At 46.5% G+C, this 23,855-nt stretch overlaps 1 pseudogene; it reads left to right on the forward strand.

Moving 5' to 3' along the window:
* The window catches only part of LOC129060707 (beta-glucuronidase-like), a 46,373-nt pseudogene extending 36,569 nt beyond the window's left edge, over positions 1–9,804 (forward strand).
* The last annotated feature ends 14,051 nt before the right edge of the window (positions 9,805–23,855 follow it).

Here is a 23,855-nt window from a genome sequence, read left to right on the forward strand (position 1 = left end):
CTGGGTGGACAGGTCCTTTGTTGCAAAGGTGGAGAGCACCGGCTTCCAGGAGCAGGTGCCTGACAGACAGGCTTCTTTGGGAGGTGGCCAGAGGAGATGCTTGATTTCCGGGGCAGGAATTGGAGGGAGCTGCCCAGGCTGGAGTGGTTCAGCCAGGCTGTCACAAGGCTTTGAAGCTTCTCATCTGAGAGCCCACACTCCCTGTTTGCTTGATGCATTAGTAAATATCCCACCCAAATCTGCATCCATCCGCTCCTGTATTCAAGAGCTGTTTCAGGGAGTCAACCTCATTTTTGCCAGTGTTCAGCCCAGTGACCTCAGCTCTGTGTACCTGGAAAGGTGGCTGCTCCTCTGGGGGGACAGGATTCGGAGGCAGGGGAAGAAAGAGTGAGGTTAGAGAGCTCAGTCTAGGACTACAGGATCGTGTGCCCTTACATAAAATACATCTGAAGTTAGGGAAGAAAGCAGTGGCTTCATGCCTTTTTGTTCTTTTCTTTTTTGTTTTGTTTGTTCATTTGTTTCGAGACAGGGTCTTGCTCTGTGGACCAGGCTGGAGTGCAGTGGCACGATCCCGGCTCACTGCAGCCTCCACCTCCTGGGTTCAAGCGATTCTTGTGCCTCAGCCTCCTGAGTAGCTGGTGTTACAGACGTGTGCCACCATGCTTGGCTAATTTTTGTATTTGTAGTAGAGATGGGGTTTCGCCATGTTGGCCAGGCTGATCTTGAATGCCCGACTTTAAGTGATACACCTGCCTCAGCCTCCCAAAGTGTAGGGATTACCAGTGTGAGCCATTGTGCCTGGTCTCGTGTTGTGTTCTGGTGGGAGAAGATGGGACAGAGAGGATGGGAGGGTGTCTGAGCCATTCCTGGACTGATGGAACCTGTCTTCTGCCTTTTGTAGACAGGATGGTGATCGCTCACACCAAAGTCTTGGACCCCTCCCAGCCTGTGACCTTCGTGACCAACTCCAACTGTGCAGCAGATAAAGGGGTGAGCCTGGGGGTCCCCCCATTTTTCCCCACCTTTGCCTGGGCTTGTCCTGAAGCCTGATCATGGAACAACTGGAAAGGACCATGAGCTGCCAATCTGGGTTTTTTTTTTTAATTTTTTTTCTTACTTAAAAAGATAGAGACAGGGTCTCGCCATGTTGCCCAGGCTGGTCTTGAACTCCTGGGCTCAAGTGATCCTCCTGCCTTGGCCTCCCGAAGGTCTGGGGTTACAGGTGTGGGCCACCGCACCGAGCCTCAGCCAGTCTGTTTTCAAAGATGATCTTTAGGTTAGTGAGAATTCTCTCCCTGCTTACTTGCCAGGCAGTGTGGCTTTCTCAATACAAGGAGGCTGGGCATAGGACAAATCCCATAGGTGGGATTTGTTTGCTCAGTTTGGACTCAGAGTTTTTTGCACTTTGATTTAATAGACTCATAAAATATCAAAGGTTTAAGGGAGCTTAGAGTTCATCTGGCCCACACCTGGCTGATCAGAATCTCTAGGGGAAGTTTTTTTGAAATGGCAATCTCTGCATTCTGAGATCCTGATTCAGTAACTCCAGGGTTGGAGCCTGCGTTTTTCTTTTTCTTTTGTAGAGGCAAGATCTTTCTCTGTTGCCCTGGCTGGAGTGCAGTGGTGTGATCGTAGCTCACTGCAGCCTTGAATTCCTGGGCCCAAGCGATCCTCTTGCCTCAGTGTCCCGAGTAGCTGGGATTCCAGGTGTGCACCACTGTGCTTGGCTAATTTTAAATTATTTTTTAGAGATGGGATCTCACTATGTTGCCCAGGCTGGTCTCAAACCCTTGAGCTCAAGTGATCCTCCTACCTTGGCCTCCCAAAGTGGTGGGATTACAGGCACAAGCTGCCATTAGCATTCTTTTTTGAGATGGAGTCTTGCTCTGTTGCCCAGGCTGGAATTCAAAGGTACAATCTTGGCTTACTGCAACCTCCCCCTCCCAAGTTCAAGCAATTCTCCTGTCTCGGCCTCCGATGTAGCTGGGATTACAGGCGCACACTACCATGCCCGACTTAAGTTCTGTATTTTTTAGTAGAGATGGGATTTTGCCATGTTGGCCAGGCTCGTCTCAAACTCCTGACCTCAGGTGATCCACCCACCTCGGCCTCCCAAAGTGCTGGGATTACAGGCGTGAGCCACTGCACTTGGCCAGCATTCTTACTAGAAAGAAGTGTGTTCAGGATGCATTAGAAACTAGCCAGTTGGACACAGAAGCCTCTGCTGCTCAGCCCTGAGCACCATTTTGCTGAAGCTGCCGGTGGCTCGGTCATCTCTGCCCTGCTCCTAGGTGGGACTTTCAGGCCCTCTACAGCCCACAGTGCTGCCTCGTGAATGCTGCCTCGTGAAAGGTGCCTCAAGATTCTCTGTGATGACCAGGCATGGTGGCTTACGCCTGTAATCCCAGCACTTTGAGAGGCTAAGGTGGACAGATCACTTGAGGTCAGGAGTTCGAGACCAGCCCAGCCAACTGGTGAAACCTTGTTTCCACAAAAAATACAAAAAATTAGCTGGACATGATGGCGCACGCCTCTAATCCCAGCTACTTGGGAGGCTGAGGCACGAGAAGCACTTGATCATGGGAGACAGAGGTTGCAGTGAGCAAGATCGCGCCCCTGCGTTCTAGCCTGGGCAACACAGTGAGGCTCTGTATCCAAAACAAAACAAGAAAAGACTTTCTGTGAGAATGACTGCATTGGCCCCTCAGATGGGAGCGCTTCTCCAGGGCAAGGTGAGGGGAAGCCCAGTGATGGGACTGCTGCCTGGAGAAGAGTCAGTTCCAGTGGCGGGGGCCCTGGGCTTTGCCTGAGGACTGCGTGTTGGCAGCTGCTCTGCTTCTCTCAGCCCTTTTCAGCTGCCACGTCGGTGCAGTCACAGGCCTGCTTCCTTTGGGCCACTTTGTGACCATGTTTCCTGCCTGTGAGGCAGGGTAATTTCAGGATCTAAATTGGTGAACTTGGATGTTCTCAGCCTTGAGAGGCGGCTCTTCCCTTCTAGTTATTTTTTTATTTTTTATTTTTTATTTTTGTACAAATGGGGTCGCATGACGTTGCCCAGGCTGGTCTCAAACTCCTGTGCTCAAGCATTCCTCCTACCTTGGCCTCTCAATATGCTGGGACTACAGGCCTGAGCCACTGTGCCCTGTTCATTGTCTTACTACTATATTTTTAGATCCGGGGTCTTGCTGTGTTGCCCAGGCTGGTCTCGAACTCCTGGCCTCAAGGCATCCTCCTGCCTCAGCCTCCCAGAGTGTCTGGATTACATCCCCTTCTTACCTTCTCTGCCAGAAGAGCCCCTAAAGCGTGTGAGTGCTGAATCATGTGGTCTTCTGGGCGCTGAACGGGCTCAGCTGCTCTGGTCCTAGGCTCCATATGTGAACATGATCCGTGTGAACAGCTACTACTCTTGGTATCATGACTACAGGCACCTGGAGTTGATTCAGCTGCAGCTGGCCACCCAGTTTGAGAAGCCCATTATTCAAAGCGGGTACGGAGCAGAAACAATTGCAGGTTTTCATCAGATAAGTGGTATTGAACTTTCTGCTTGTGTGTTTTCTCGGGGCAGAGATGTCACTCACCTCCCCCAGCCTGCCCTGCGTCCACTGCACTGCTCCCCTCACTTCAGCTTTGGGCTCATCTCCCACTGCCCCATCCATGTTCTCTCCCCACCAGCAGCCAGGCCTCTGCCCCACTCACTTGATCCTCTGAGGTGGCCTCCTTATCGGCTTTGTTTCCAGACAGCCTCCTATCACCCGTGCCCAAGTGGTCTTTCTAACAAATCCAAATTTGTGTGTGTTTGTTTGTGAGACCGGGTCTCTCTCTGTCATCCAGACTGGAGTGCAGTGGTGTGATCACTGTTCACTGCAGCCTAAACTTCCTGGGCCCAAGCGATCCTCCCACCTCAGCCTCCTGAGTAGCTGGGACCATAGGCACATGCCAACATGCCTGGCTAATTTTTTTACTTTTGTAGAGATGGGGTCTTGCTATGTTGCCCAGGCTGGTTTTGATTCCTGGGCTCAAGTGATCCTCCTGCCTCACCCTCACAAAGCACTGGGATTACAGGTGTGAGCCACTGCACCCGGCCACAGATCAAAATTTGAGAGTCCTGTCATTGGCTCCCCCAGGCCCACAGGACAAAGCCCTAACCCCTGGTCAGGACACTCAGTGTCCTCTGCTCTCTCCTGGGTTTTCATCCCCTTCTCCCCTCTATCCCAGCCACTGATCTGTTTCCACTGCCCTCGTTTGCTCTCCTGCTCTTGCTTGAGCTGTTTCTTCTGCCTGGAATGCCCATGTGGGCACCATAATCACCAACTAAAAGATTCTTGTTTTTTCTTTATTTTTTTAGAGATAGGTTCTTGCTATGTTGCCCAAGCTGGTGTTGAGTTCCTGGACTCAATTGATCTTCCTGCCTTGGCCTCCCAAAGTGCTGAGATTAGAGGTGTGATCCACTGTGCTAGCCTTTTTTTTTTTTTTTTTTTGACAGGGTCTTGTTCTGTTGCGTAGGCTGGAGTGCAGTGGTGCCATCATAGCTCACTGCAGCCTTGAACCCGTGGGCTGAAGCGATTCCCCTCAGCCTCCTGAGTAGCTGGGACGACAGGCATGAACCACCATGGGCAGTCTATTTTTAAAATTTTTGGGGCTGGGTGCGGTGACTCACACCTGTAGTCCTAGCACTTTGGGAGACCGAGATGGGTGGATCACGAGGTCAGAAGTTCAAGACTAGCCTGGCCAACATGGTGAAAGCCCGTCTCTACTAAAGATACAAAAAATTAGCCGGGTGGAAGTTGCAGTTAGCTGAGATTGCGCCATTGCACTCCAGCCTGGGTGACAGGACGAGACTCCATCTCAAAAAAAAAAAAAAATTTTTTTTGTAGAGATCTAGTCTCACTCTCAGGCTGGTCCTGACCTCCTGACCTTAAGTGATTCTCTCCCCTCAGACTCTCAAAGTACTGGGAATATGAGCATGAGTCACACGATGCATGGCTGAAAAGATTTCTATTCACTGTCAGAGTCTCCTCACAGCTGTCCCCCTGTGGGGAGGTTTACCCTACCTGCGCCAGGCTGAGGGAAACTTCCGCATGCTCTGCCCCTGTTGCAGCCCGAACCTGGCTCTCCCAGTGTTCTCGCCAGGCATTGCCGATGTTTCTTTGCCTCTCTTTGACTGGACTGTGGGCTCAGGAGGGAGAAGGAGTTCTATATATTGTTGCTTCCCAGGTACTCTGTGATGTCTGACAAAGCACGCGCTAAATAGTATCTATTGAGGGCATGCCGTCTGGAACATGATCTTGCTTTCATACCATGATTTTGCTGTCAAACCGTATTTTCATCTGGACGCAAAGTTACATTCGACAGAGATCCAGTGTGTTATAAATGCAGATTTTCTAATAAATTCAGACTCAAGAAGGCTTCTTATTGCAGAGTTTGGTTTCATGCACAGAAAAGGTAGAGTTTCTTATTTTCCAGGTGTCTGGGGAATGATGATGAATACCAAGAAGTATCTTAATGAATGTGTTTATTTGTTGATTCATTTTTGAGACGGAGTCTTGCTCTGTTGCCCAAGCTGGAGGGCAGTGGTGCAGTCTTGGCTCACTGCAACCTCTGTCCCCCAGTTTCAAGCAATTCTCATGCGTCAGCCTCCCTAGTAGCTGGGAGTGCACCACTACACCTGGCTAATTTTTGTATTTTTAGAGATGAGGTTTCACCATGTTGACCAGGCTAGTCTCAAACTCCTGACCTCAGGTGATCCACCCACCTCAGCCTCCCAAAGTGCTGGGATTTCAGGGGTGAGCCACTGTGCCCGGCCTACAAGTTTATTTTTTGTTTCTTGGGAAGAATCAACTTAAGTACTAGTTAACCTCAACTCTGGTTCCACTTCTCCCCTTATCTTGCTGTGCAGATTTGGAAAAGTTAATAAACCTCTCTGTGTACTAGGTTTCTGAAAGCTGGCAAAGCACATTTACCATCCTTCATTCACAGCATTATTATTAGGAACATATAAAATATTATGTGTACAGCAACAACAACAACAACAAATATTTCAGTCCCTGATAGTGAATGGAGAAGGCCATAGTTGTGTTTGTGGTGGTTTTTATGTATTTGTGGTTGGGATGTAGCCTTGGGCTGAACGTCTTTTTAGGTTCTTGCATTTGTAGGGAAAGCAATATAGACATAGGAAGATTTGGGCTCAGACTGGGTGCAGTGCCTCATGCCTGTAATCCCAGGAGTTTGGGAGGCCGAGGTGAGAGGATTGCTTGAGGCCAGGTGTTTGAGATCAACCTGGGCAACATAGCAAGACCCCATCTCTACACACACACACACACACGCACACACGCACGCACGCACGCACGCGCGCGCGCGACAAAATAAGCCAGGCATAGTGTGCACGCCTGTCATCTTAGCTACTTGAAAAGCTGAGGCAGGAGAATTGCTTGAGCTCAGGAGCTGGAGGCTGCAGTGAGCTATGATTGCACAATTGCACTCCAGCCTGGGTGAGAGAGCAAGACCCTGACTTGCTTTCTCAATATAGGGCGACCCCATCTCTACAAAAAATAATTTTTTAAAGTGAGCTAGGCATGGCGAGGCATGCCTGTGGTCCCAGTTACTCAGGGGCTGAGGTAGGAGGATCGCTTGAGCCCAGGAGGTCAAGGCTGCAGTGAGCTGTGATCATGCCACTGCACTCCAGCCTGGGTGACAGAGGGAGACCCTGTCTGAAAAGAAAAAATAAAAAGATCTGGGGTTGGTGTTCCAGGTAAATAAAAATTTGCCAGTGAGTAGGGGGGCAGTTGGATATCACTAAAGGGGAACGCTTTAGGGAGGACTTTGATCACCACTTCAGTGTTACCTAGAAGTATCCTCCACCCCTACCATTACAATAGGGGCCCAGTTTGGGAAGGATAGGGATGCCCTCTCCCCACCCCCCAATTTGGGTAGTTTCTTCTTACACATGCACACAGCAGTATTCAAAGATTCAGGCAGAGACTCACTCCTTCTGTCGCCCAGGCTGGAGTGCAGTGGCACAACCTCAGCTCACTGCACCCTCCACTCCCAGCAGGGTTCAGACGAATCTTCTGCCTCAGCCTCCTGAGTAGCAGGAATTACAAGTGCGCACCACCACGCTCGGCTAATTTTTGGTAGAGACAGTTTCGCCATGTTACCCAGGCTAGTCTGTGAATCACTGGATCTCTCTTTCTGGCTTGGCTTCATTATCTCCAGGAAACATCCATGCCAACTCCAGCCACCTGCCCTAGAACCACACTCTGTCCCTTCAATTCTGCAAGGCCACCTGGCTTTGCTGTGCTCCCTATCCACTGGGATTAGCCATGGTACCTCTCTGCAGGTGGTGAGTTGGGGCACTCCTACAGCTCACCTCATTTGCTGGTCTTACTGCAGGGATCAATGTCCTGTGTTGTCTATTTTTCAATCTCTGAAAACACTTGGCTCTTCCATTTATCTGATGTTCTAGTCATTTAAGGCTAGAGTGGAACTCTGATCCATGTTTTACTTTCATGGCTAGAAATGGAAATCTTTCATCTTTTTTTTTTTTGCAGGGGCGTGGAATGGAGTCTCACTCTGTTGCCCAGGCTGGAGTGCAGTGGTGTGATCTCAGCTCACTACAACCTCTGCCTCCCGAGTTCAAGCGATTCACCTGCCTCAGCCTCCCGAGTAGCTGGGACTAAGGCACGTGCCACCATGGCTGGCTAATTTTTTGTATTTTTAGTAGAGACAGGGTTTCACCATGTTGGCCAGGATGGTCTCAATCTCCTGACCTAGTGATCTGCCCACCTCACCCTCCCAATGTGCTGGGATTACAGGCGTGAGCCACCACCGCGCCTGGCCCTTATTTTTAACGGGTGATTCAGGATTGCCTTTTCCACATAGATTTCTCCAACTATTCCAGTTTTTATTCTCTCTCTCTCTATTCGGGGGGACAGTGTCTGTCACCCAGGCTGAAGTACAGTGGCACTGTCTCAGCTCACTATAACCTCTGCCTCCTGGGTTCAAGCAATTCTCCTGCCTCAGTCTCCCAAGTAGCTGGGACTACAGGCACCTGCCAACCCACCCAGCTAAGTTTTGTATTTTTAGTAGAGATGGGGTTTCACCATGTTGGCCAGGCTGATCTTGAACTCCTGACCTCGTGATCCACCCGCCTTGGCCTCCCAAAGTGCTGGGATTACAGGCGTGAGCCACTGCACCCGGCCTCTCCTTATTTATAATACATGATTCAGGATTGCATTTTCCACATAGATTTATCCAACCATTCCAGTTCCTATTCTCTCACTCTCTTTTCTTGGGGGAAACAGGGTCTCACTCTGTCGTCCAGGCTGAAGTACAGTGGCACGATCTCAGCCTCCTGAGTAGCTGGGACTACAAACACATGCCACCACGCCCAGCTAATTTTTTTGTATTTTTAGTAGAAATGAGGTTTTGCTGTGTTAGCCAGGCTGGTCTCGAACTCCTGGCCTCAAGAGACATGCCTTCTTCAGCTTCCCGAAATGTGGGATTACGGGCATGAGCCACTGCGCCCGGCCCCAATTCTTACTATCGGTCTCCTGATAGATGGGGTGATGTGCGGCATCCCCTTGGCCATGAGCTAGGAAACCAATTAAAACAAATCTCACTAATTCTATATGCACCAACTCACAGCAGATTCACAAGCAATCTGTGAGGTAGGTGAGGTCATTTTTGTTTCCATGAATCAAAGGTAACATAGCTGATGGCAAAGATAAGATTTGGACCCATATCCTCTGACTCTTCATATCACATGTTAAAATAAGTTCTCTATAGAATAAAGGGTTAGAAGGAAGAAATGAGAGGCAGGCACAGTGGCTTATGCCTGTAATCCAAGCACTTTCGGAGGATGAGGCAGGAGAGTTGCTTGAGGCCAGGAATTTGAGATGAACCTGAGCAACATAGCAAGACCCCATCCCTATAAAAACAACAACAACAACAACAAAACGCAAAATTAGCCAGGCATAGTGGTGTACATAGTGTACATAGTGGTGTAGTCCCAGCTACTTGGGGGGCTGAGGCAGGAGAATTGCTTGAGCTCAGGAGTTGGAGGCTGCAGTGAGCTACGATTGCACCATTCCACTCTAGCCTGAGTGACAGACTGAGACCCTGACTCTGGGAAAAAAAAAAAAAAAAGAAATAAGAACATCCGACCAGGCTTGGTGGCTCATGCCTGTAATCCCACCACTTTGGAAGGCCAAGGCTGGTGGATCACTTGAGGCCAAGAGTCTGAGACCAGCTTGGCCAACATGGCAAAGTTCCATCTCTACTAAAAATACAAAAAATTAGCCGACCATGGTGTGACATGCCTGTAATCCCAGCTACTTGGGAGGCTGAGGCCGGAGAATTGCTTGAACCTGGGAGGGGGAGGTTGCAGTGAGCCGAGATTGCACCACTGCACTCCAGCCTGGGCAACAGAGTGAGACTCTGTCTTTAAAAAAAAAAAAATCAAAATCTACAAGAAAATACAACTGACTGTTTAGCTTATCTACAGATGTCAACAAAAGCAGTGGGTAAAAGACATAAAATATTTTGTTGTAGGACTCTACTGTGACCAAACCAGATTTCTAGATTTAGTCATTTAATTTTTTACCTACTTTACCCCAGTAATAACAAGAGTGTGATGAATGTCTTTTTGTATAAAACTTTCCTTCCCTCCACCAATCTTGAATTATTGCTTTAAGATAAGTTTTCAGAAACAGAATTTAGAGATAATGTTTCTGTGTACTTTTACTATTCTTTGTAGATAATTCTGAAAAGATGGAACTAATTCATATTCCAGCCAAAAGTATATGAGGCTGCACATTGCATTATATATTTACCACGATTTGGATCATAATTTTTGTATCTTTGCTAATTTCATGGACAGAAAAGGGCCTCCTACTTGATTGCATTTTTTCCCCGTTTCTGCTGTGGCTATATATTGTTTTAAAAGTTTCTTAGAAATTTCCTTGTGTTTTTGTTTCATGAGAGGATCTAAGCGTTTATTTAAATTATTCATTTGCTCTGTAGAAGATAATTAAATATTAAATAGATTAAGCATTATATTTGTTGTAAAATGTTAATAATTATTTTAACTGCAAATTTGTTTCACGTAAAATATGGAGGTTGCCTTCCTGAAGTCCTAATATTTAAGCAAGCAGATTAGAAGAAATCAAGGTTGTGCTTGCATGAAATAAACATCTCTGCTGTCAATTATATCCAGCTAATCCCCCAGATTTTACCTTGTATGTAACTGGCTTCCTCCTCGCTCCATCTCCACCTTCCATTTTTGAGCCGCAACTCCTCCTCTAAGTGGGATTTCAAATGTGAACAAATGGTAATTGTCTTTTATCTCATCTCTATCTCTCTCTCCTCCCCTCCCAGACTCTATTTATGCATTAAGTACCATAACATTCACAGGATGGGCCTGTGAACCATCTGCCATTACACAGAGAGAGCAGTTGAGAAGAAATCATGTGTAGATTAGAGGCTGTCTCCTTCTGTCACTTAAAGAAGCACATCCCAGATTTGTACTGTAATATAAATGAGAGAGGTAAGCTAAATGTCTGGGCCATTTAAGTTGTATGAAATTAGTACTGTGTGGTTGGACAGTTCTCCAGAAGAGACTAGGAGGAACATCTTCCCATGAATATCTCAGTGGAATTTTTTAAAATATAGGATGGATAGCAAGAGAAGGTAACAGTAGTTAATTCAAGACAGAAAGCTACCGACAGTGAAATAAAATATTTGTTCAAGATCTGTTACACATGACTGTATCTCTGCCATGTGAAAAATTCATGTGTTCATTCACTCATTCACTCATCCACTTATTCACTCAACACACGTGCATGGCACGGCTAGGGCAAGGCGGTGACGGTGTGAGTGTGATATACACAGTCATGGGTCTTATAAACACAGACTAATGGAGGCGTAGACAAGCAAATAAATAACCAAGTGCCGTGATCAGAATGAGGTGCTTAAAAGGGCCTGCCCTTTGCAGCCGACACATCGCAATTAGAATTTTAGCCTAGGAAACTCACTGACTGTATGACTGGACTTAAACTTTCTGAGGCTTAAATCTATCATTTATAATATGTGGATAAAAACATTTCTCTCTGGCCAGGTGTGGTGGCTCACACCTGTAATCTCAGCACTTTGGGATGCCCCCTAGTTTGGGTAGTTTCTTTCTCCTCAGTTTGGAGGCTGAGGCAGGAGGATCCCTTGCAGTTGGGAGTTCAAGACCAGCCTGGGTGACATAGGGAGACCCCATCTCTACAAAAAATTTTTTAAAAATTAACCAGCCATGGTGGCACATGCCTATAGTCCCAGCTACTCAAGAGGCCAAGGCAGGAGGATTGCTTGATCCCAAGAGTTTGAGGCTGCATTGAGCTATGATCATGCTACTGCACTCCAGCCTGGGTGACAGAGTAAGACCCTCTCTCAAAAAAATAAAATCTCTATAAGGAGTTTGTGTGAGGATCAAATACACAAAATAGCAACCTTAGAGCCTATATCCAACAGGCATTAAATAGGTAATTAAAAACAAAGGCACATCCAAAGTACGATGATAATTCCAAAGAAAATAAAAACTGAAAACACTTAAAAAAAGAGTCATCACAATAGAGTGGATATTTGAATTGGGTTTTGGGGGAAATGTAGGAGTTCTCCAGGTAAACAAAGCAGAGAGACAATTCCAGGCAGGCAGATGAACACACACAAAGCCTGAGAAGAATGAAACTGCCAACAATTTGGGTTAATACTTTAAGACAGGCCTGTGGTAAAGGTGGAAGGTCACCAAGGAAGTTTGATTTGCTGTCATGAGGCTTCACATGACGTCAAGGTCAGTGAAATGTCCCTCTAAGTTGAGCAAGCCTATAAACTTGATATTGTCAATGCACTCTGAGGGGAATTGATCTTCAGAAAGACTCACACTAACCCAACTCTAAATAGACCGATGTGTAACCAGAAAGCCTGTGTTACCTTTCTTCAGATCCCTATAAATATAGGGTACTTATAGAGCTGGGCGTGGTGGCTCACGCCTGTAATCCCAGCACTTTGGGAGGCCAAGGTGGGTGGATCATGAGGTCAGGAGATCAAGACCATCCTGGCAAACACGGTGAAACCCTGTCTCTATTAAAAATACAAAAAATTAGCCGGGCGTGGTGGTACTCGCCTGTAGTCCCAGCTACGTGGGAGGCTGAGGCAGGAGAATCACTTGAACCTGGGAGGCAGAGGTTGCAGTGAGCCTAGATCATGCTGCTGCACCCCAGCCTGGGTGACAGAGTGAGACTGCATCTCAAAAAAAAAAATATATATATATATATATATATATGCACATATATATACAGTAGCACATATACAGTAGCACATCAGCACCTTTTCCCCCTGTACATAGGTGCACGGAAGATGGCTTCTCAGTTAAGACAGATTGAGGTACATTGCCTTATAAGAAGAGCGAAAGGGCTGTAGTGCTTTCTCTGTCTTCTGCTGAGAGATATCACCAGACGAAAGATGCATCTCCAAATCTTTGCCACACTGACCAACAACTGCCCCTTCTAGTTAAAAAAAGATTTGATATTTTTGAGATTGTTAACTCATTCACTTAGATCATGGTTAATCTTGCTCCTGTCTAGGAGACAGTCAGTACCCCAGCAATGACAGTGTCTTCTTGCTCTGATCCTTTAGGTAACTTGCCTCTCACCGTATCTATACTTCCTAGAACTGTGCCTCTCTACAATCCACACACAGCAAATATCTTTTAAAGAATGAATGAAAGGTTCATGACTGTAATCCTCACATTTTGGGAGGCTGAGGTGGGAGGATCGTTTGAGTCCAGGAGTTTGAGACCAGCCTGGGCAATGTAGTGAGACCCTGTCTCTACAAAAAAAAGTTTTTTTTTTTTTTGGAGTCTTGCTCTGTCACCCAGGCTGGAATGCAGTGGTGTGATCTTGGCTCACTGCAACCTCTGCCTCCTGGGTTCAAACAATTCACCTGAATGAGCCAAGCATGGTGGCTCATGCCTGTAGTCCCAGCTACTGAGGAGGCTGAGGTGAGAGGATTGCCTTGAGCCCAGGAGTTAAGAGGCTGCAGTGAGCCATGATCACGCCACTGTGTTCCAGCCTGGGCAATAGAGCAAGACCCTGTCTCATTAAAAAAAAAAAAAAAAAAAGACATAGAATGAATGAGAGATACTGAAGAAGATATACAGAGGACAAATAAGCACATGAAAAGATACTCAATATCATTAGCCATTAGGGAGATGTAAATTAGAATGGCAGTGAAATATTCCACACCTATCAGAATGGCTAAAATAAAAAAAAATAGTAATAACAAATGCTATTGATAATGTGAGGAAACCAGATCATTTATACACTGCTGGTGAGAATGTAAGTTGGAAAAATAGTTTGGCAGTTTTCTGAAACAAGCCAATAGAAAAGAAAGTTGGAGGTAAGTGGATGTGGCTGTTAAAAAAGCAACCAGAAAGATGCTTGTGGTGATGGAAATGTTTTATATCTTGGTCATATCAATATCAATATTCTGATTTTGTTAATGTATGGTATTTTTGCAAGCAATTTCTATTGGAATAACAGGGTAAAAGTTATATGGAATCTCTGATTTATTCTCTATAACTGCATACAAATCTACAATTATCTCAAAAATTAATACATAAATTATTGGGTCTGCAATATTCTTATTTCATACCCAGCTTTCAGAAGGCTGTCTTTTGGCCAACTGAGGTGACTTCACTTCTGCCCCCTTTTCTCAGTGTTCCTGCTGCAGCCTTGTTGACCTAGAATCTAGAGAGAGTGCGAGGCTGGTGGGAGACTTGGGGGAGAAGGTTAGGGTCTAAAGAGTCTTGTATTTTAAGCCAAGGAATAATAGTCAGAAACCTCAGTGAGGTCTTCCTCTTCTCCACTGAGACAACTATCATTTCTTCTGCCTTAATTAGGTAATTTGAGCCTCTATGATAGTTAATTCCCAAATCTCAGAGGTTAAACACACTGGCTGATGTCTCACTCAGAGCCCCGGGTTGGTATTTGCTGGTTGGCCTTTCATGTGTGGTGATTCAGGAATTGAAGCTACTTGCATCTACTTCTCTGCCACCCTTGAGAGCAGAGATTCTCTATTTGTGGTCCTGAGTCCAGTTGCATCAGGACCACCTGGGAATTTGGAAGAAATGCAAAGAGAGACAGAAAGAAAGAGAGAAAGAGAAATGAGAGAGATAAAGAGAAATGGAGGTGTTGGCCTCCAGGACAGGAAAACCCCCAATATGGGGTCTTACAAACATTCATCTACTAGTGCTTCTCTGCCATGGGCCCACCCATCCATATGAGGACTCAAGGGGACCTCAAGCCCTTCCTCCTGCTTTTGGTGCACAATGCCTGGTGCACTTCTCAAGTCCTTGCTAACAGTGGTCTCAAACATTTCCCCCACAGCAAACTCACCACAACTGGCACATCCCAAGGAGATTTCACGGATAGGACCACCGTGTCTGCCACCGGCATCCTTTCTCCATCAAGAAATGACTCCAAGTTCTTAAGAAATGGGACATCTCTTAAGGTAATGGTAAAAATTCCTTTCCAGCCTTTAACTTTAGGAAGTTTTTTGACTTCCTTGGTTTAATGAATGTGTATGAAAATCTGTTCCTCCAAATCTGTGCATCCTCCCAAAAATAGTAATTCCCATCGCGGTGTGTTTTCCACAGTGTCATCCCTTTGACACGGGTGCTATTTTGAGCCTCATTAATTCCTTTAGTAACACAGCATTCAACAGTTAGGTGGTACCTGTGGCACCCACCACCAGGTCTAGCACAAAATAAGCCCTGGAGAGATAATTTCTTGGCTGACAAAATGAAATAAGGTGTGGTGTTCTCTTGGCTCTGCAATTACTGCGATGCAATTCTGACGCTGGGCACTTGGAGTTAACATCAGACTCCACAGGTTTAAGGGCACAGTTCCCAGCAAGACCATCCTCATTTCAGAGATCATTTCAGGGGTCACCAAGCCACATGCACTTCTGACCAACTGGCCCCCAATCTGGGAGGGAAAGGGGTTTCATGACCCTCCTTAGGATCAATAAGTTGCTAAAATGACTCAGAATTCAGGTAAGTTCTATACTTTTTATTACAGTTTTATTATAAAGAGTACAAATCCGGACCAACCAAATGAAGAGACATATAGGGCAAGGCCTCAGGGGAGGGTCCCAAATGCACAGGTTCCAGGCCCTGTCCCCATAGAATCTGGCACACCTCTATGTTCACCAACCAGGACGCTCCCTCAAGCCTCAGTGTCCAGAATTTTTATTGGGGTTTCATCATAGATGTTATTCAGTGAATCGTTGGCCATGTGACTGAACTCAGTCTCCAGCCTCCCACCCTACCCCACCCCACAGGTTGGGCTGATATCCCCTGGCTCAAAGCTCCAACCCTGTAATCACATGGTTGGAATTTCTGGCATGGCCAGCTCCCATCCCAAGTCACCTCATTAACATAAACTCAGGCGGGAGCAGAGTGTGTGAATAACACACACTCCTATCACTCGGGAAATTCCAAGGATTTAGAAGCTCCCTTTCAGAAACCAGGGAAATTCTTTATTCTAGAATAAGTTTTTTATTTTATTCTATTTTATGTATTTATTTATTTATTTATTTATTTTTGAGATGGAGTCCTGCTCTGTCCTCCAGGCTATAGTGCAGTGGCGTGATCTCAGCTCACTGCAAGCTCCGCCTTCCAGGTTCATGCCATTCTTCTGCCTCAGCCTTCCAAGTAGCTGGGACTACATGTGTCCGCCACCACGCCTGGCTAATTTTTTTGTATTTTTAGTAGAGATGGGATTTCATCATGTTAGCCAGGATGGTCTTGATCTCCTGACCTCATGATCCACCCGCCTCTGCCTCCCAAAGTGCTGGGATTACAGGCCTGAGCCACCACGCCCGGCCCATTCTAGAACAAATTTTTAATTATGTAACAGCTCAGATCTTGCATGATTATTTTATTTTATTGAGTTGGGGTCTTGCTCTGTTGCCCAGGCTGGAGTACAATGGTGTGATTATGGCTTACTGCAGCCTCAACCTCCCAGGCTAAAGCCATCCTCCCCCCTCAGCCTCCTGCATAGCTGGGACTACAGATGCAAGCTGCCATGCCCGGACTGGCTAATTTTTTTTTTTTTTTTTTTTTTTTTTTTTGGTAGAGATGGGGTCTCACTATGTTGCTCAGGCTGGTCTCTAACTCCTGGGCTCAAACGATCCTCCTGCCTTGCCCTCCCAAAATGCTGAGATTATAGGTGTGAGCCACTGCACCTAGCTTTGGGTTAATAAGTGGTTCAACTGAACACAACAGCTGAGTTCCAAAATTTTGATGGTCAGTCCCTAAATATAATCCAAATTAATCCCATGAGACCCTGTTCCAATGTGGCATCACCTTCAAAGAAATATACCCATTAAATAAAAACCACCAATTGATATCTGATAAATGAATGTTTATGGCTCTCAATTAAGATGACACATTAGACCGGGTGCAGTGGCTTACACCTGTAATCCCAGCACTTTGGGAGGCCGAGCCAGGTGGATCACCTGTGGTCAGGAGTTCGAGACCAGCCTGGCCAACATGGTGAAATCCCCGTCTCTACTAAAAATACCAAAAATTAGCCGGGTGTAATAGTGGGCACCTGTAATCCCAGCTACTCAGGAGACTGAGACAGGAGAATCACTTGAAACTGGGAGGTGGAGGTTGCAGTGAGCCAAGATCACGCCATTGCATGCCTGCCTGGGCAACAAGAGCAAAACTCCATCGCAAGAAAAAAAAAAAAAAAAGATTATACGTTAGTGCTTCTTGTAGATCTTTCTCTGTCCTTTGACATTTTGAATTCCTCATCTTGACAGCTGCCCAGATTCCTCACTTCACCCCTTCCTCCCACATCCACCAAGAATTCTGCCCTAACCCAGGCCCTAGGCATGCCCAGTGTTTCGTTCCCTCTCCCAGGAAGCTGAGCTACCGAAGACTGTGCCTCCAACTCACAGATGAAAAGAAGAGACCAGGCCACGCATGGTGGCTCACACCTGTAATCCCAGATCTTTAGGAAGCCAAGGTTGGAGGATGCCTTGAGGCCAGGAGTTCGAGACCAGGCTGGGCAACATTAGGGAGAGCCTTGTCTCTACAAAAAAAATTTTTTTTTTTAATTAGCCGGGCCTGTGGTTCCAGCTGTTCAGGAGGCTGAGGTGGGAGGATCTCTTGAGCCCTGGAGGTCGAGGCTGTAGTGAGCTATGATTGTGCCACTGCACTCCAGCATGGGGGACAGAGAAAGACCCTGTCAAAAAAAAAAAAAAAAAGAGAGAGAGAAAGAAAGAAAGAGAAAAGAAGAGACTTCCTAACTTCCTAAGTCTAAGCTGGATTTTATTTTGTTTTTTCTTTTTCTTTTTCTTTTTTTTTTTTTTTGAGACAGAGTCTAGCTCTGTTGCCCAGGCTGGAATGCAGTGGTGCAATCTCAGCTCACTGCAACTTCTATCTTCCAGATTCAAGCAACTCTCCTGTCTCAGCCTCCCGAGCAGCTGGGATTATAGGCATGTGCTGCCATACTTGGCTGATTTTGTATTTTTAGTAGAGACAGGGTTTTACCGTGTTAGCCAGGCTGGTCTCAAACTCCTGACCTCAGGTGATCCACCTGCCTCAGCCTCCCCAAATGCTGGAATTACAGATGTGAGCCACCGCACCTGACCTAACCTGGGTTTTAGAAGACATTTGTTCCTGTCTCTTCTGACACCCTCCCACCTGGTTGGTAATGGTAATCTATGCTTGCACAGTGATGTGAAAATCAAAGTGAGCAGACAGATATCTCATTTAATGTGAGCTTTACATGCCCCTGAATGGTCCATAAAGCATATGCCTCTCTCTCCCGCCATTACAGAGGGAAAGCATTGTAGCTCAACCACAGGGACTTGCCTGAAGTCCCACAGCAGAGAGATGTCAGAGCCGGACTCTCGCCTGGATCTTCTGGCCCTGAGACCAGGACATTTCCAGAAGACCAGGTTGAGAAGTCATGTGTAAAACTCTGCTCTGGAAGGATCCTCAATTCTTCAAGCCACGATGCAACCACATTTATTCTTCTCTGTGGACATTCTGGATATTTTTTTAGTATAAATTGGAAAGTTTCAACTGGGGGTGCTCCTGATGAGTACTCAACTAATGAGAACAAGACACCCACTACCCCCTGACCCACCCATTCCCTGAGCCCTCTGCATCCTGGGGGTAATTAGTGTGAATTCCAGTTTCTAGCCAATTCTGTTTTCCAAATTTCTTTTTTTTGGCGGGGGGGGGTGGGGAACGGAGTTTTAATTCTTGTTGCCCAGGCTGGAGTGCAGTGGTGCTATCTCGGCTAACGGCAACCTCCGCCTCCCAGGTTCAAGCAATTCTCCTGTCTCAGCCTCCCAAGTAGCTGGGATTACAGGTGTATGCCACCACACCTGGCTAATTTTTGAGTTTTTAGTAGAGACGGGGTTTCACCATCTTGGCCAGGCTGGTCTCCAACTCCTGACTCAGGTGATCCGCCCGCCTCAGCCTCCCAAAGTACTGGGATTACAGGCATGAGCCACCACGCCTGGCCTTCTCATGTACCTTCTTAAAAAGTTCTTTAGTTGATGGGGCGCGGCAGCTCATGCCTATAATCCCAGCACTTTGAGAGGCCAAGGCAGGTGGATCACGAGGTCAGGAGATACAGACATCCTGGCTAACACGGTGAAACCCCGTCTCTACTGAAAAAAATACAAAAAAAATTAGCCGGGTGTGGTGGCGGGCACCTGTAGTCCCAGCTACTCCGGAGGCTGACGGAGGAGAATGGCATGAACCTGGGAGGCGGAGCTCACAGTGAGCCGAGATCACACCACTGTACTCCATCCTGGGAGACAGAGCGAGACGCTGTCCCCCTGCCCCTCCCCCCAAAAAAAAGTTCTTTAGTGGCCGGGTGCAGTGGCTCATGCTTGTAATCCCAGCACTTTGGGAGGCTGAAGCAGGTGGATCACCTGAGTCAGGATTTCAAGACCAGCCTGGCCAACATGGTGAAACCCCATCTCTACTAAAGATACAAAAATTAGCTGGGCATGGTGGCGGGTGCCTGTAATCAGCTACTCGGGAGGCTGAGGCAAGAGAATTGCTTGAACCTGGGAGGGGGAGGTTGCAGTGAGCCGAGATCTCACGACTGCACTCCAGCCTGGGCGACAGAGCAAGACTCCGTCTCAAAAAAAAAAAAAAAAAAGCAAAAAAAAAAACAGGCACACACACATGAACACGTGACGTGCATAAGAAACAAGCCCGGCCGGGTGCGGTGGCTCAGTTGTGTAATCCCAGCACTTTAGGAGGCTGAGGCAGGCAGATCACCTGAGGTCAGGAGTTCAAGACCAGCCTGGCTAACACAGTGAAACTAAAAATACAAAATTTAGCCAGATGTGGTGGCATACACCTGTAGTCTCAGCTACTCAGGACGCTGAGGGAGGACAATTGCTTGAAACCAGGTGAGGGAGGTTGCAGTGAGCTAAGATCGTGGCACTGTACTACACTCCAGCCTGGGTGTCAGAGCAAGATTCTGTCTCGAAAAAAAAAAAAAAAAAAGAAAAGAAACATGTTCTTAGTATTCCTTGAGCCATAAATTGGGTTTGTGGCCAGGCACGGTTGCTCACGCCTGTAGTCCTAGCACTTTCAGAGACTGAGGAGCATGGATCATTTTAGGCCAAAAGTTTGAGACCACCTTGGGCAACATGGCAAAACACCATCTCTACTAAAAATACAAAAAATTAGCTAGGCATTGCGGTGCATGCCTGTGGTCCCAACTGCTCAGGAGGCTGAAGTGAGAGAATCGCTTGAGCTAGGGAGGCAGAGGTTGCAATGAGCTGAGATTGCACCATTGCACTCCAGCCTGGGTGACAGAGTGAGGCCCTAACTCAAAAAAAATGTGTGTGTGTCCGTGTGAATAATATGTGTGTGTGTGTTTGTGTATGTGTATTTGTGGGGAATGAGGTTGGTAAAATACATAGGCATAGGAGCCAGATCATGAAGGGCATAAATTGTGTAATAAAGACATTATGTTAATTGGCCGGGTGTGGTGACTCTGGTAGGGTGCAGTGGCTCACTCCTGTAATCCCAGCTCTTTGGAAGGCCGAGGCAGGTGGATCACTTGAGGTCAGGAGTTCAAGACCAGCCTGGCCAACATGGTGAAACCCCATCTCTACTAAAAATACAAAAATTAGCTGGGTGTGGTGGCAGGAGCCTGTAATCCCAGCTACTCAGGAGGCTGAGGCAGGAGAATCGCTTAAACCTGGGAGGCAGAGGTTACAGTGAGTCAAGATTATGCCACTGCATTCTGGCCTGGGTGACAGCGAGACTCCTTCTCAAAAAAAAAAAAAAAAAAAAGATTTAATAGACACTGAAATTTGAATTTCATTTTTATTTATTATTACTTTTGAGACAGGCTCTCACTCTGTCACCCAGGCTGGAGTGCAGTGTCATGGTTGTAGCTCACTGCAGCCTCAAATTCCTGTGCTCAGGTAATCTTTCTCCCTCAGCCTCCTGAGCAGCTAGGTCTGTAGGCGCGCACCACCACACCTGGCTAATTTTAAAAATACTTTCGTAGAGATGGGATCTTGCTATGTAGCCCAGATTGGTGTTGAACTCCTGGCTTCAAGTAATCCTCCTGCCTCAGCTTCCCAAAGTGCTAGGATTACAGGCGTGAGCCACTGCAGCCAGCCTGAAATTTGAATTTCATTAATTTTGACATGTCAACAAATATTATTCTTCTAACTATTTTTTTCCAACTGTTTAAAATGTAAAAATCAGCTGAGCATGGTGGCTCACACCTGTAGTCCCAGCTACTCAAGAGGTCAAGATGGAAGGATCGCTTGAGTCCAGGAGTTTGAGGCTGCAGTGAGCTATGATGGCAACACTGCACTCCAGCTTGGGTGACAGAATGAGATTCTGTCTCAAAAAAAAAAGTAAAATAAAATGTAAAAATCATTCTTACTTGTGAGCCATACAAAACCAGGTGGCAGGGTGGATTTGACCTACAAGCCATAGCTTGCTGACCCCTGACTTAAAATATTTTTTTTTCCAGGCCAACTTTAAATGGCATTATTCTGCCAACTGCATTGGTTGGAAATTAGTTGAGCAGTGGGTTGTTCAGCTGCTTTGAGTCTGTTTTTAACCACAATCTATTCTAAATATAGATTACTTACATCATTTGTGTAGCCTTGTATATGACATATTAGTCTCTGATGGGAGGCTGGTCTAGGCAACCTTGAGGATCCCTTTCACCCTAATTCTAGTCCAAAGATTTTCTAAAAAATAAAGACCACTCATAGGGGCTTGTGCCTGTAATCCCACCATTTTGGGAGACCTAGGTGGGAGGATTGCTTGAGTCCAGAAGTTCAAGACCAATCTGGGCAACATAGAAGACCCCCATCTCTACAAAAAATTTTTTAAAAATTAGCCAGGCATAGTGGTGCATGCCTGTAGTCCCCGCTACTTGGGAGGCAGATGCAGGAGGAATCTCTTGAGCCCGGGAGTTGGAGGCTGCAGTGAGCCACGATCACACCACTGTACTCCAGCCTGGGTGACAGTGAGAACTTGTCTCAAAAAATAAATAAATAAAATTCGTTTTGACTCTCTGCCTCTGCAGCTTCTGTGGCGTGTGCCTCCCAGAGTTTCTTCCTGTAACTTCACCATTTTCCTTCTCCTTCCCAGGCTCAAGTCAGGAGGTAAAGGTGGTGGTCCTGCAGGCTCTGTCCTTAGTGCTCTTCTCTTCTCCCTCTTTCTGTTGTCCCTGACCTTTACTTTTATAATTTTTTATTTTCTTGAGACGGTCTCACTCTGTCACCCATGCTGAAGTGCAGTGGCATGATCTCGGCTCACTGCAATCTCTGCTTCCCAGGTTCAAGCAATTCTCCTGCTTCAGCCTCTCGAATAGCTGAGACTACAGGTGCATGCCACCCTGCCTGGCTAATTTTTGTATTTTTAGTAGAGATGGGGTTTTGCCATGTTGACCAGGCTGGTCTTGAACTCCTGGCCTTAAGTGATCCTCCTGCCTCAGCCTCCCAGAGTGCTGGGATTACAGGCATGAGCCACTGTGCCCGGCCTCTCCCTGGACTTAAATCAGACCATGTCTTCAACTATCCCCTCTACATTGGCGACCTTGTGTATGTTTAGCCCTTATATTTAGCTCTGACCTTTCTTCTGAAGCTTAAAGCATTTTCCAGTACCTGGAAGTTAAAGTCTAAGCTCCTTAGCCTGGCCCTAGGACCCGCTTAGTCTAAACTCCTGATGCACTGCCAGGCCCCTGGGCCAAGCCATGAGGTAGCTTCCAGCAGGTCATCTGCTTCTTCCTCCTCCTCATCTTTGCTCATGCTCCTCCCTCTGCCATCACAAGCATCTCTCCTTGTCTTCACCTCTATCCCTCTCCTCCCAGCACATGCCAAATCGATGCCCTGCCCTTTGACAACCCACTTAGAGGGCCACTTACCTGTCAGATTCAGCTCAAATACCTGTGCTTCCTTGAAGCCTTCTTTCTTTTCTTTTCTTCTAGTTAAAGTCAGGGTCTTTCTCTGTCACCCAGGCTGGAGTGCAATGTTGCGATCTTGGCTCTCTGCAGCCTCCACCTCCCAGGTTCAAGTGATTCTTCTGCCTCAGCCCCCCGAGTAGCTGAGATTATAGGCGTGTACCACCATGCCCAGCTAATTTTTTGTATTAATATTTTTAGTAGAGACTCAGTCTCTCTATGTTGCCCAGGCTGGTCTCAATCTCCTGGCCTCAAGAAATCCTCCTGCTTTAGCCTCTCAAAGTGCTGGGATTACAGGCATGAGCTACCACGTCCAGTCTGAAGTCCTGTTTCATAGATAAGGCTAAACATTTTTCCTGTGTCCCCACAGAGCCTTATGCACACCTCCACTTTAATGCTTGCTTTCTTGCTACAATTAGATCAAAAATAATTGAATATTGTTTCAACAATACATATATATATTTGATGATATATATAAAATATATATTATATATGTATCTTTTTTTTTGAGATGGAGTCTTGCTCTGTCACCCAGGCTGGAGTGCAGTGGTGCGATCTCGGCTCACTGCAGCCTCTGCCTCCCAGGTTCCAGCAATTCTCCTGCCTCAGGCACCTGGGTAGCTGGGATTATGGGTGCACACCACCACGCCTGGCTAATTTATATTAATTTTTATTTTTATTAGAGATGGGGTTTCACCATATTGGCCAGGCTGGTCTGGAACTCCTGACTTCAGGTGATCTGCCTGCCTCAGCCTCCCAAAATGTTGGGATTATAGGCGTGAGCTACCGTGCCCGGCCTCCACATCAAATATATTTAAAAGCTGGTACCAGCTGGGTGCGGTGGCTCACACCTGTAGTCCCAGCACTTTGGGAGACCAAGGCAGGCGGATTACCTGAGGTCAGGAGTTCTAGACCAGCCTTGGCCAACATGGTGAAACCCCGTCTCTACTAAAAATTAAAAAAAAAAAATTAGCTGGGTGTGGTGGCAGGAGCCTGTAATCCCAGCTACTCAGGAGGCTGAGGCACGAGAATCACTTGAACCCAGGAGGTAGAGGTTTCAGTAAGCCAGGATCATATCACTGTCCTCCAGCCTGGGCAACAGAGTAAGACTACATCTGAAAAAAAAAAAAAGAAATAGAAAAGAAATTGGTGTCATGTGGGAAGTAAAAAAGAAAAAAGAAAAGGAAAAAGGAATGAATTCATGAGTACACTGTTATGTGGCCTGCACTGACTTTGACACAAATTAGATTGGCTTATTAGACAAGGTAGGATCTTTTCATAATTTTATTGGATGTCTTTAAATATATTTATCTTTTATTTTCTATAGGAGGA

Source organism: Pongo abelii, chromosome 6 (genome assembly GCF_028885655.2).
Source record: "Pongo abelii isolate AG06213 chromosome 6, NHGRI_mPonAbe1-v2.0_pri, whole genome shotgun sequence".
NCBI lineage: Eukaryota > Metazoa > Chordata > Mammalia > Primates > Hominidae > Pongo > Pongo abelii.